Source organism: Panthera onca, chromosome A2 (assembly GCF_046562875.1).
Source record: "Panthera onca isolate mPanOnc1 chromosome A2, mPanOnc1 haplotype 2, whole genome shotgun sequence".
Classification (NCBI taxonomy): Eukaryota; Metazoa; Chordata; class Mammalia; order Carnivora; family Felidae; genus Panthera; species Panthera onca.
The window spans coordinates 146,855,167-146,868,634 of NC_138340.1; the positions used below are offsets into that span (position 1 = coordinate 146,855,167).

The 13,468-nt window shown below is 40.4% G+C and overlaps 1 protein-coding gene across 1 annotated transcript in view; it reads left to right on the top strand.

The window, feature by feature from the left end:
• MKLN1 (muskelin 1) overlaps positions 1-13,468 on the top strand; it is a 379,442-nt gene that overhangs the window by 57,545 nt on the left and 308,429 nt on the right. The window lies entirely within an intron of this gene.

Here is a 13,468-nt window from a genome sequence, read left to right on the forward strand (position 1 = left end):
CCATATAATAATCTCTAGAATATACAACTTATTTTATGTCTTGGTGTCTCCATTTTTTTTCCCAGTTAAGTGAAAAGAAACCTTGTGCCTAAATTTGATATCTTACAGAAGCATTTGAGGAATAACCATGTTTGAAAGGGGAGTTTTCTAATGTATCATATAGAATTCTGTTACTATGGAGAGATTGTCTTCTTTGCTAAGAACAAGTAGAAAATGAAGACTCTAAATAAATGAACCATTCTAAAAGTCTGTTTCATAGTGTCATCTCTTTGTAAAATTTCTCATATAAGGTGCCACTTTTTCATTTTCTTCTCAGCTGGCCTGGGCTTAGGGCAATGATCTGACACTCCCATGTATCAAGTATGTGCTAGAATATAGAAATATACATAATCCTTGCCTGGGGTACAGCGGAGTAGGCAGATGTGACACAAAAAAAGGCTCTGGAACTCTAGTGAGTTACAAATGCTATTGGTCTCCAGGAGGCCTATGTGATAGATGTGACCATGGCATGCTTTGTGACTTTTTGGTTGATTTGATTAAATGTCAATCAAACTTTGAGATAACTATAGGGTGAAATGCACTAGGAGACATTCTACACAGAATCAGAAAGATGTAGAGCAGCTTTCCACTCAGATAAATTCAAATCCTGAGAAGCAAAACCCCTGAAGAACTGAATGTAGGGAAGAGAGGAAGACACTACTTTATCATTAAAAATCAATCAGATATTTACTAAGTGCCTCTTCTGGTGATTTCTCACATTTCAGTAGCTTGCAAATCTTGGTTTACAAAATACTCTCACGTACGTTATCTTATCCGATCTTCCCAATGAACCAATGAGGTGAGTGGGGCAATCTTAACTTGAAGAAATTACATCTCAGAGATTTCAATGCTTCCTGAAGGTCTTAATCCAGCTAGATGGGGCAGGGGGCATGGAAGCCACCCAGGTCTCAGACACCATCTCATGGTCATGCCCTTTTGACCACCCAGTATTGTGCCCCTCTATTCTGCGTTTGGTCCTGTGGTGGATTCAAAGGAAGCAAAGCCATGATCCCTGCCCTCAGAGAGTTTATGACCTAGATGGGAAAATGCAAGTTTTACATAATGAAGCAAGCAGAGAATTATTAAGCATTAAACTGTATGAAATGGGCTATATCTACAATAACATTTGGGCTATTTTAATTGGACAATAAGGTGTGATAAATTCTACCCAAGCACTGGAACATGCACTTGCAGGTGCCCAAGAATGCTGGTCAACTGAATGTTTCTCCAGTCTTCCAGCCAAGCAATCCATGCTTTCCTGGACGAGTCCCATGGTTAATTCTTTTTTTTTTTTTTTTAATGTTTATTTGTTTTTGAGACAGAGAGAGACAGAGTGTGAGCTGGGGAAGGGACAGAGAGAGAGGGAGACACAGAATCCGAAACAGGGTCCAGGCTCTGAGCTGTGGGCACAGAGCCTGACACAGGGCTCGAACTCATGAACCATGAGATCGTGACCTGCGCCGAAGTCGGATGCTTAACCAGCTGAGCCAGCCAGGCACCCCTCATGGTTAATTCTTGACTGGGAGGAAAGCCTGTAGAGGAGAAAGGAGAAGACAATATCTTTTCATACACTATCATGTACTTACAGGTACAATCTTGCACCGTGCTCTGGTGACACATGGTTGATTGCAAGAGCCGATTCTTAAAGTGTTGAATCACTTTTAGCCTCTGTTGAACCTCCATCTGAGAACTGGAAGCTTGTGGAAGCGAGTAGCCCTGGCACATCTTCGTTAGGTGCTCTAGGCCGTCAATGGAGGCTACGAAGCAAATTGCTTCTTTGCTTCTTCCTATTTACCTAATTGCAGAGGGAGTAAAAGAGAAGTAAGAAAAAGTCGAATTTTTTTTTTTTCAACGTTTTTTTATTTATTTTTGGGACAGAGAGAGACAGAGCATGAACGGGGGAGGGGCAGAGAGAGAAGGAGACACAGAATCGGAAAGAGGCTCCAGGCTCCGAGCTGTCAGCCCAGAGCCTGACGCGGGGCTCGAACTCACGGACCGCGAGATCGTGACCTGGCTGAAGTCGGACGCTTAACCGACTGCGCCACCCAGGCGCCCCGTCGAATTTTTTTTTAAGGCAACTGCCTAGAGGCAGAAGAATGGGCACATTTGTTCTACACCCAGCGGAACCGTGGACTTCAAAGGTCTACAGGGACTTTGTGATCATTTTCATTTCCTAATGTTCTAATGCTCAAACCTAAAACTTTCCAAACCCATTTTTGTTTCAGAAGCAAAATTCTGTTGGAAATATCTGTTCTTTATCAACAGAGCAAATCTGTCCTCAGAGACACCTGCAGGCCAGCCACTGTCTCTCCCTGTCTGTATCTCCCCCACTGAGTGGCATATTACCTGAGAGGCTCCAGGAGGACTTCCAAAGCCATCAGTGAGTGACTGACAGCAATCTTTTAAAATAATGCACATGGTTATCCAGGTTACCGGCATTATGGACACTCCTGTGTGGTCTTCTTCAACGTGCTGATTAGCTAAGTGTCCATTGGAGTAGGCCAGCATGGATGGATCTCCTATATAATCCTGCTTGCCACAGGTGAAGAGTCCAAACACTGGCCACATGGCAGACCAGTGCCGGAGTCATTCCTCAAGCATTGATGTGTGCCCACCAATGCAAGGAGGCAAGGGCGTGGGAGAAATCAACTTGGAGTCGGAAGGCAACCTTAACGGGCTATGAGTAAATGTGAGGGTATGCTTCGGAGGCACCGTCAACACTTCCAACAACATTGCTCACTTACACTGAGCGCTTGAGTACAAATGTGAACACATTTTGTTTGACTCCTAAGCCCACACACATAGCTGCTACCACTGGACTATTCAAGCTCTCAAAGATGCAGCCATTGAATTATTTTTTCAGGAGTGGCAATGGATTTATGCTGAGTCACTCAGACTTTGATTTCACCCAGTGGTTATGAAAATGGGCTCTAGAATCAGCTCTGTCACATACCAGTTGTGTGACCTTGGGCAAGTGACTTAAAAACTCTCCATGCCTTCGATTCCCCACGTGTGAAAAGTGATAATTATGCCAGCTACCCCATAAAATTGTCATGAGGGTTCAATGGGTTTAGACATCTAAAGAGCTTAGAATATCACCCAGCGCATACTATACACTATATAAGTGTCAGCTATTTTCATTTGTTCGTTCTTCTAATATTAACACCTTAGATCCAGACACTGCTACGTGTTGAGATGTAAAAAACAAATAAGATACAGCATGTGCCCTCAGTGGGCTTACACTCTGTATTGTATAGCTTAGTGTTTTACTTATCTTTTTTGCCTCACAAAACAGAGGTATTCGACACATGTTTTTGAATGTATGGATTGGGGATTTGAATGGATTGGGGAAACAGGCAAGAATACCGATCATTTCAGTTAAACGACTCTGTTGAACAGTGCCTGCCACCTAGGAAGAGCCTGGCACCATATAAGTATCATTAACTATTTTAATTATTAATTTGGTAGGAAGAATGCTGAGACTTTGTGTGTGGACCGGAGGTTGGGGGTGAGAAGGTGGAGGAGCGCTTAGGGAAGTCTTCCAAGAGGCAGGATCACTGAGCTTCGTTTTGATCAGCGAGTGGGTGTTAGCCAGTAAGAAAAGAGGACTAAGTGTGTTCTAGGCAGAAGGAACATTGTGTGCAGAGCTAGAGAGCCGTGAAATAGCACAATACATTCAGGGAACTCCGAGTAGGCAAGTACGACCAGAGTCCCATCCTCGTTGTGACATACAGCGCACGTTTGTTAAATGAGTATTTGAGATTAGAGGCTGGGAAATGAAACAAAACAAATGAGGCATCGCTTGTGTCACCCTGGCCTTTAGCATTGACTCAATAGCCAGTCACAGACTAGGTGGCTGGGGAATTTTCCATTGTTGAGTGTAGTACTTGCCCTGGTGCTAATGTTGTTAGTCTCCATACAGCTCTGCTCTGGAAGAGCAAGCCCCTTCTTAGTCCTCTAATCGAGGAAGTAAATTGACTTAATTTCTCTGTTTTTCAAAGTGATTGAGCTGAATTACAACAAAGTTGATGGCATCGTGGTATAGATGAAAATGTTTTTTCACAGTAATGCAGATTCTCTAGATCAAGGGTTAGCAAACCATGGCCTGAGGGCCAAATCCTATCCACTGCTTGTTTTTGTAATTATGTTGTTTTTGGAACACAGCCATGCCCATTTGTTTACATGTAGTCTAGGGCCACTTGAGCACTATAACAGCAGCCTTGTGACAGAGACTGTATGGCTTGCACAGCCTAAAATATTTACTAGCTGGCTCTTTACAGAAAACATTTGCCAGTCTTGCTCTAGGGTCATCTCTTCTAATCTGACGTTAAGTAGAAATTACCTAATATTTAAGACAGAAGACTGAGTTGGTTTAGAACGAACATGGCAAACAATAGATTATTAAATTTTTAAAATTCTCTACCAAGGAAAGAGAGGATTGCAAATATGTTAGCCGTAAAGAGTTCAATAAAACTGTATAAATGAATAAACATAGATTCTGTGATTGGCCTTCAGAGTTGACTCTGAGCTTCTGGCAGTCGGGGGGTGGGGAGAGGAGGTGTGAAGAAAAAAATGAAGGGAATTGGTCACTGTTTTTGGTTACTTATCACTTCATAAAGAACCACTTTAAAATGTAGTGGCTTAAAACAGCTACCATTTACTATTTCTCATGAGACTGTGAGTTGGCTGAGTGTTTTTGCTAATCCAGGCTGGGCCTGGCTGATCTTGGTGGGCTTGTCCATGCATCTGTGGTCAGGTGGTACATTAGCTCTGGGCTGGCTGGACTGGGATGGCCTCAGCTAGAACGGTTCATCTCTACTCCACATGATCTCTCATCCCCTAGCAGGTTAGAATGGACTTAGGCAAGGAGCCATGGTGGGTTCCAAGAAAGGAAGTGGAAACACATACTTGAGGCTCAGGCTTGGAATAGGCACCCTCTTACTTCTGCTGCATTCTTGTGGCCAAAGCAAGTCAAAGACCAGTCAGGAAATAGACTCTAACTCTTGGTACAAGTTACTGAAAAGTCACATTGCAAGGAGTAGAGAAACAGGAAGGAGAGAATTGGGGCTGTGATTGATGTCAATCAATCAGCAATTAGACCAGCATATAATCCAACCATATTTTTTTTTAATCATCTCTGTGGTCTAACGTGGAAAAGAATAGTCATCAGGCGTCTATTCAGCCCCACCCACAGGTATGAATCACCAGTATTGTCAACTAAGAGGACCAACATCTTCTAGGTAATGACAAACGCAGAGGAGTGGAAAGAGCCTGTCAGAAGTATGGTACATATTATATGAGACCCAGACCCGCATTATAATGCCAGTTGACAAATTTCACCAAGGAATTAGACCCAGTCTTAATGGATTAAGGGGATAAGCAAAACCATCGTTACAGAAGTAACCAATGACTAAACATTAGCTTTTGAGACTAAAGCCTAAACAGACCTACACTATTCCTGTTGACCATTCACACTCCCATCCACTTCTGTTTTCAGTTGGCATTAAAATTGGTCACTGTACTCAAAGATGACATTGCTATCTATGGATATGGGTGTGATCAAAAACACAGGGAATAAATATTCTTTTTTAAAACTTAGGAGCCATCTGAGGATATAATCTTTTTATTGCTGAAATATCTTCATTATTACCAAACTTGCCTCAATAAGTAATAAGTATAAATAGCAACAGTGGATGTCAGAAATCCTCCTTAACTCTTGTTTTCCTGGTATCAGGGGATGTTAGTAAGAAGAGAGTAGGCATAGGTAGTTCTTGCGTAGGTTTGAGAACATTCTTTCTGGCCTAGAACCAAAGTGTTTGGCCTTGTCCTCAAGGTGCCAATGGCTTTACACGTGTTTGTTCATGGAACTGCCACCATCAGACTTCTGTAATAGTGGCAACAGTGCATGGGGAGGAACATAACAGGATTTAAGGGACTATTAGACGCCTGTTGATTCAGACACCAGGACCAGCTGTGAATGGAAATGTATGTCAATTTAGATAGAGGGAAAACAAACTGAACTGTTATGATTGAAGAGGTGGAGAGGAAGCTTTCAGAATGCTTGCAGATGACTCCTTTCTGGGAGGATTGCGGGGAGGTAGGGCTGTCCCAGGAAGAACAAACGAAGCTTCCAAAATCTGGGTGCAGGAAATCAGAAGTTAACCTTGGGCGATGTCACATAAAGGCTAAATGATATAACATACATAAAACAGCTGGCAGAGTACTGGGAAGGGTAGACCTCAAAAAATGTCAGTTCCTTTCCTCTCTCTGCATCTCCCAACCCACCCCAGGGATTTCTTAAAAAACAGAAGACCTGCCAGCCAGTGGCCATTGGAAAGATGTCAGATATGATAAGCATTTGATAGGTGGTAAAGATCAACAGAATTCACACTCAGGTGGAAGGAGCAGGGCATGTGTCACCTCCCCTGCCCCTCTCCTTATCACAGCTTGGAGGCAGCACAAAGACATTCCTTCCTTCCTGCAGAGGAAGCGTGTGTTCTCTCAGACCTACCTTGGCATTCCTTGATGTCTTAGAGAAGCAGATGACCCTGGCTGAGCAAGACAGTCAGCAGAACAGCAGCCCTCGATGCTGCAATTGGAAATTTCCATTCTTTGCTTGCAGCTCTGAAAAAAAAAAAAAAAAATCTGAAGAGCCCAGTAGCTGGGAAATTTCCACGATGGAAAATTTTAACATATTCTTTAGCTCTAAACTCTGCAGGTTTATGGAGACTATTTTTTTTTCTTTTGGTAATTTCCTTCTTTAACAATAATTTATGAACGTGGTAACACTACAGCTGTGGGAATGAGGAGAGCAAGATAACTTGCAGGAGAATGGGTATCGTTGGCTAGCGTAGGCTGGGCTGTATACACATTTGACCACCTGAAACAGAGAAATGCAAATCACTACAAGACCCACTGGCTGGGAACTTGTCCAAAATAGAGATAGTTTGCCCTGGAACACTGCAGAGAAATCTGCGTAGAGACTGGGAGTGGAAAGTAGATGGATACAGCTTTGGAATAGGAGGAGATGGTGAGTTCCATTGCTGCAAAAAGAATCTCAGGCAGATTCCTTAGCCCACTGCTTCTTAAAACGAAACATGCATATAAATCACCTGGGAATCTTGGTAAGAGGCAGATTCTGATTTGGTAGCCCTGGGGTGGGGCCCGAGACCCTGTGTTTCTAACTGGTTCCCAGGTGATGCTCATGCTGCCCTTCTGAGAACCACACTGTGAGTGACCAGACCATCAACAACATAAACCTTACCACTATGAGATCAGCTTGCCTTCCTTCAACAGCAAAGCACAGTCAAAGGGCAGCCAGAGGTGAGCTCCCTTGGGTTGTTCTCTTAGGTTACAAAGCTAGGGTCTAAGAGTAGAAGTGAAAGCCTTCTGGAAAGATGCTTCACGCAAGTCTGAATAAAATGGATCTTTAGAAATGCAGAGATGCAAGCAGTTACCAGAAGCCTGCCTACTCAGCAGGTTGGAGCTGATGGTTTCTGGAATGCATTGCCTTTCCAGAGAAACCCCTGTAACAAGTTGGTGAGAATTCCTAAGCTGGTCCTGTCTTCTGAATGACTCTCTAGCATTGTGGCATGTGGGGTGAAACACCAGTGAACTAGCTCTGATTATTCAGGGAGGAAAGCCGTTGGCCAGAGTGGTGTAAAGGGGAAAAGGAATCTGGAAAATAAATTACTTCCATTTCAACCAGAATAATTGTTTCACTTTTAGTGAAATAAAATAAAAAAGAAGTAGGAAAAAATTCCATTTTCTGAACAGCTATCTCACCCCTGTGCTACCTATTTGACTGAGATAAAAATCTGTGGCATCTTTATTCCAAGTGTTACCTCCAATTGATCTGTAATGTATCTGCCATGTGTATCTTTAAAGCAACATTTGTCCTCGCTTTTTGTTTTCCATTCAATTGAACTTTGGATGGGTTATTACTACTTTTCAAATTAATGTATATAGAGGAACATACAGCAAAAAAAAAAAAAAAAAAAAAAAAAAGAAGAAAAGAAAAAAGAGGGAGAGTCCCAGCATGAAAAAAATGTGTTGTCGAAATCAGAGCATAATAAGCGTGGAATGAATTTGATGATATAAGTGTTAAAATATGTATATTTTAAAAGCAGGTAACTATCTTAGTATCCTAGCATCTACATGGTATTCAGAAATCCTAAATGGCTTACATTTGGATTATTTAGGTATTTGGACTTCTAGAAATTGGCTGGCATCTTCTCTTTCAAAAATCTTCACTGTGGGGTTAAGGTATGATTCAGCATTGAAACAGACTTCCTGATAAGTACAAGAGATCAGTTTGGGTCTGTCTTCTATAGGTCTCCAGGAGCAGCTATTCACCTAAGAACCATCTTAACAACATCTAGCCGATCAAAGAGAATTTGACTCATTGACTTAAAACCCCATCTACTTAATAATAACCATAATAATTATAATGAAATTAAACATAAGTGAGTGCTTTCAACAGGTGAGGCATTTCATCTTTGCAACAAGCTTATAAGCTAGGTACCATTATCATATAGCTGAGAAACTGGGATATAGAGAGCTTAAATGAACTGCCTGGGATCCATACATTATGGCCAAGCAGGGAATAACCGCCTCCGGCCAGCCCCACTTACTCTATTGCTTTTTCCAAAGATCACAGCTACGTCTCAGCTTCATTCCCCTTATCACAGACAGATGGATAGACACGCCTTCTCAAGTTTAACAACTTTGCAGAACTTGATTCAAATACTGAATGTGTTGTTAGTTGCTTACAGCTGCTATTTCTCTAGCCGTGCAGTAAGTCCAGGCAAACTCTTTTGAAGAGCTCATTAAAACTGCTAAAATAAAGTCGTAGAAGCAGGTGCATTCATTAGCTGAAATGCAGACGATTATGTTAATATTGCATTCAGGTGACAAATTTAAAGCCATCAAAATCATGGAGGATAAAAGGATTTTCAAAGCTAAAGTTAACTTCTTCCTTTGTAGGGCTCTTTGCTCTGTTTAAGCATGTGACTGCCTTTGCAGCTGTCAACATAGGGACCTCCAGTGTTACCTCCCCAAAATAAAGCCATATTTGCAGTATTACATTTCCTTTGCAATCTCTTGGGTCTCTATTCAGGAAAAGAAAGGTAAAGAATTGCCTACAACCCTAGCACTATTTTCTAAGTAGGAAATTTGACACCTTATTTATAATCTATTGTCAGATTAGGCTCGGGGGAGAGGAGACACATTAAAGAAGATGGTTAAAAATATGTGGACATTGATTCCAGGTATGGATCAGATGGACCAACAGCTCTTCCACTCAACCTTTTCTTTTTTCCTCAAAGAATATTGAGTATGAAGTACATATGCGATGATACATCTGTATTTAGGAGGCTATACATCATAATGTAAATAATAGTTCCTCTAGGAGGATTTTCATTTTCTTTGTGCATGTGTATTTTTGCATTCTCAAATGTTCTGCAATGCATGAATGCATGTTATCCTATAAAGTTAAAAACTGTTAAAAACTTACGGAGCAATTAGCCTCTCCACATTCAGTTGTTCTACCTATAAAATTGGGTTACTATTTAACCGCCTAGCATATGGGAGCTGGATGAGATGTTTCCCCAAAGTTCTTTCTTCTCAAATCTAGAATGTCTGCGGGAACATTGATTCTTCCTTTCAGAAGAAAATGTAAGAAAAAAGAAAAGGGCTAGGTATCCAGCCATTTATTTAAAAAACCCACAAAAACAACTATAAACATGCTTAAAGATTTTTTGCATCGTGCCTCAGCACCTCAATCAAGTGGGCATTCATCAAAGTGAAAGCATCTGCCACTTGAAAAGGGAAAGACTGAGAAACCTTTTAAGGCCGAATTAACTTTATTTTTAATTTTTTTTAGCTATATATTCTGGGAAGCCTTTGTAAGCTAATACTCAACATACTGATTTTTGTTCAAATGGTGTGTACAACAGTATTTATGATTGCAAATTATAAGTAATGAAGCTGCTATAGACTTGAACCCTCTTTTGATAGAGTATGTTTATATAATGTGTGTGTGTCTAAATAGCTTGAAATTAACAAACTGAAAGACTGGTACAATGTAGTCGTCCTATTTTTGCGTTCTGTCCTCTTCAACCCTTCTTCTGTCTCTTGTACTTTCTTTTCTTCCAACAGAATTTAAAAGATTTTTGATCCCATTTTAAATGAAAAAGAATATAGAAAGCAAGAAAGATCTCCTTGGGATGAGTAAGCATATACAGAACTTCTACATACATATGTGCTACATGCACACCCCTTTGGTGGTCAAGAGTAGCCTACCCGGGGCACCTGGGTAGCTCAGTCCATTGAGCGTTGGACTCTTCGTTTCGTCTCAGGTCATAATCTTGTAATCTTCTGGTTCAAGCCCCACTCTGCACTAACAGTGTGGAGCCTGCTTAGGATTCTCTCTTCCTCCATCTCTCTCTGCCCTTCCCTGCTCATGGTCTCTCTCTCTTATTTATTTATTTATTTAAAATAAATAAATAAACTTTAAAAAAAAATAAAGAAAAGTATTTAAAAAAAAAAAAAAAGAGTAGCCTATCTGAAGCCCTGTCCCAACCTGCCATCCATCAGTCTCTGGTTGGAACTTAGTGTGTGGGCAGTTCCTTCCACTGCTGGACAGCTCCAGCTCTCCTAGGAATACTCTCCCACGCTCCATTTCCTGTTTACCAGAGCTGCCACCCTCACAGAAGCTGCAGGTTCAAGGCAGAGTGAGGAAGGTGGCCAGAAGACACCTATACTTCCAATGTGGAGCATCACCACCATAAGATTGGAAGGTAAACTTCAAAGCACAGAATTTAAAGATGAAAGGAATTTGAGAGGTCATGTTAGTCAAGTTCTCTTTAAATGCATGTCTTTTCTAAAGCATACCTGATAGTCATCCTGACCTCAAAATTTTCCAATGACGAAAAATGTCCTACTTTTTTCACTTATATACCGATAGATGGGTAGATAGAGCACAAACAGCATTACACCACAATGCAAAAAAAGGAGGGAAAAGAAGTTATTCCTATCCTGCTACCATTAAAAAAAATCAACTATTTTTGAATTTCTGTTACTGATCCAGGATCCCCCAGCCTCAAGTAAATATAACCCTTTAAGATCCATGAGAAATGTGAAGAGACTGAACCATTTGGCTTAAAGACACTTTGGAGATTTTATTAGTTCATGGTGTCCATCACCCCATGAGAGTCAAGGAAGGAAGGAAGATTGTGTAAAGAATTAGTAAGCCTCAATACCACAGTCTCTCCTGAATCCACACCCCTTTGTCACTCTGACACCTGTACAACAAAGGAAAATTTCTGAGATTGTTTTATCCAGGGATCTTTCCAACACTTACAAATACCATCTAAGTTGGGCAATGTGTTCCCAAGTTACCTAAATCATACATACGGTAGTATTCCTTTCAAAGGAAATTGAAGTGTTTAGCAGTATTATCAAATAACTAGATGTGACAACACAAAGAATAAAAATAACAAAAGAAAATCTTTCAAAGATAGTGTACCATGTGGAAACAGTTCCTGCCGTTTCACACTGGCTCTGCAGGAGATTCTTTCAAGATGAGTTTAAAATGAAAGCAGTATTTACCCAAAGAATACAAAAATACTAATTCAAAGAGATACATGACCCTCCCCATGTTTATAGCAGTATTATTTACAATAGCCAAAGTATGGGAACAGCCCATGTGTCCATCGATTGATGAATGGATAAAGAAGATGGGAGATATATATATATCAACAACAGTATTATTCAGCCATAAAAAAAGAATGAAATCTTTTTTTCAATGACATGGATGGAGCTAGGGAATGTAATGCTAGGCGAAATAAGTCAGTCAAAGATAAATACCATATGATTTTGCTCATGTGGAATTTAAGAAATAAAACAAACGAGCAAACAGAAAGAAAAAAAAAAAGAAGAAGAGAGACAAACCAAGAAATAGACTCGTAACTATAGAGAACAAACTGATTGTGACCACAAGGGAGGTGTGGAGAGATGGGTTAAATAGGTGATGGGGACTAAGGAGGGCACTTGTCTTGATGAGCACTGGGTGATGTATGGAATGGTTGAATCACTATATTGTACACCTGAAATTAATATAATAATACTGTATATTAACCAACTGGAATTAAAATAAAAACTTTGGGGGCACCTAGGTGGCTCAGTTGGTTAAGCGTCTGACTCTCGATCTCAGCTCAGGTTTTGATCTCAGGGTCGTTCAAGCCACACGTTGGGCTTCATGCTGGGCTTTATTAGGTTTGAAGTCTAATAAATAAATAAATAAATAAATAAATAATAAATAAATAACACTTTAAAAATTATTAACTAAAAATTTGGTCCTAAAAAGTGAAAGTAGTGTTGAGTTTGGGGAGCAAATTCAAAAAATCAATTAGCTAATAGAAGAAAGACTGTGAACTACAATTTTGGCTAAATAAATAGAACAGAGAGGTTTTAAAAATGATTATTATTTGAATGAATTGTAAAAAAGCTATTTAAAAAATTCAAACAACACAGAAGAATGTAAGGAAGAAAACAAAAAATACTCACTTCACATCCTACCAACTAAAAATCACTATCACAGATTTTATGGGAATATCATTCCAGACATGGAAAAAGAGATATTTTAGAATTTTCAAAGAGATTTGCACTCAGGCAATGAAGGGTGGTCTTACTGATGATGGTCTAAAGAGACCCCAAACCTAAGTTTTTATAATAATGTCTACTTCATCTGAAAAGTAATGAAAGGATGTAAAGGTAGGATGAATCCTTAGTCCATAAACAACTATAAAAATATGAGTTCAATAGAAATTAGCAGATATTTTTATTTTTGTCTACATATCCATGATCTGACTCTTGATTTACCTGCATCTAAAACATATTATAGGGGTGTCTGGGGGGCTCAGTCAGTTGAGTGTCCAACTTTGGCTCAGGTCATGACCTCAAGGTTCGTGGGTTCAAGCCCTGAGTCAGGCTCTGTGCTTACATCTCAGAGCCTGGAGCCTGCTTTGGATTCTGTGTCTCCCTCTCTCTGCCCCCCCCCCCCATCTCTCTGTCTCAAAAATAAATAAACATTAAAAAAATTTTTGCAGGGGGCACCTGGGTGGCTCAGTCAGTTACCGTCTGGCTCTTGGTTTTGGCTCAGGTCATGATCTCAGTTTCATGGGTTCGAGGCCAGCATCGGACTCGGCGCTGACATTGTAGAGCCCACTTGGGATTGGGTCTCCCTCTCTCTCTGCCCCTCCCCCACTCACACTATCTCTGCCTCTCTCAAAATAAATAATTAAAAATTTTGAATAAAAAATAAAATAAAATATATTACATTACAATAAGATATGTTTCAGGGAGCCTGGATGGCTCAACTGGTTAGGTGTACAAATCTTGATTTCAGCTCAGGTCATAATCTCACAGT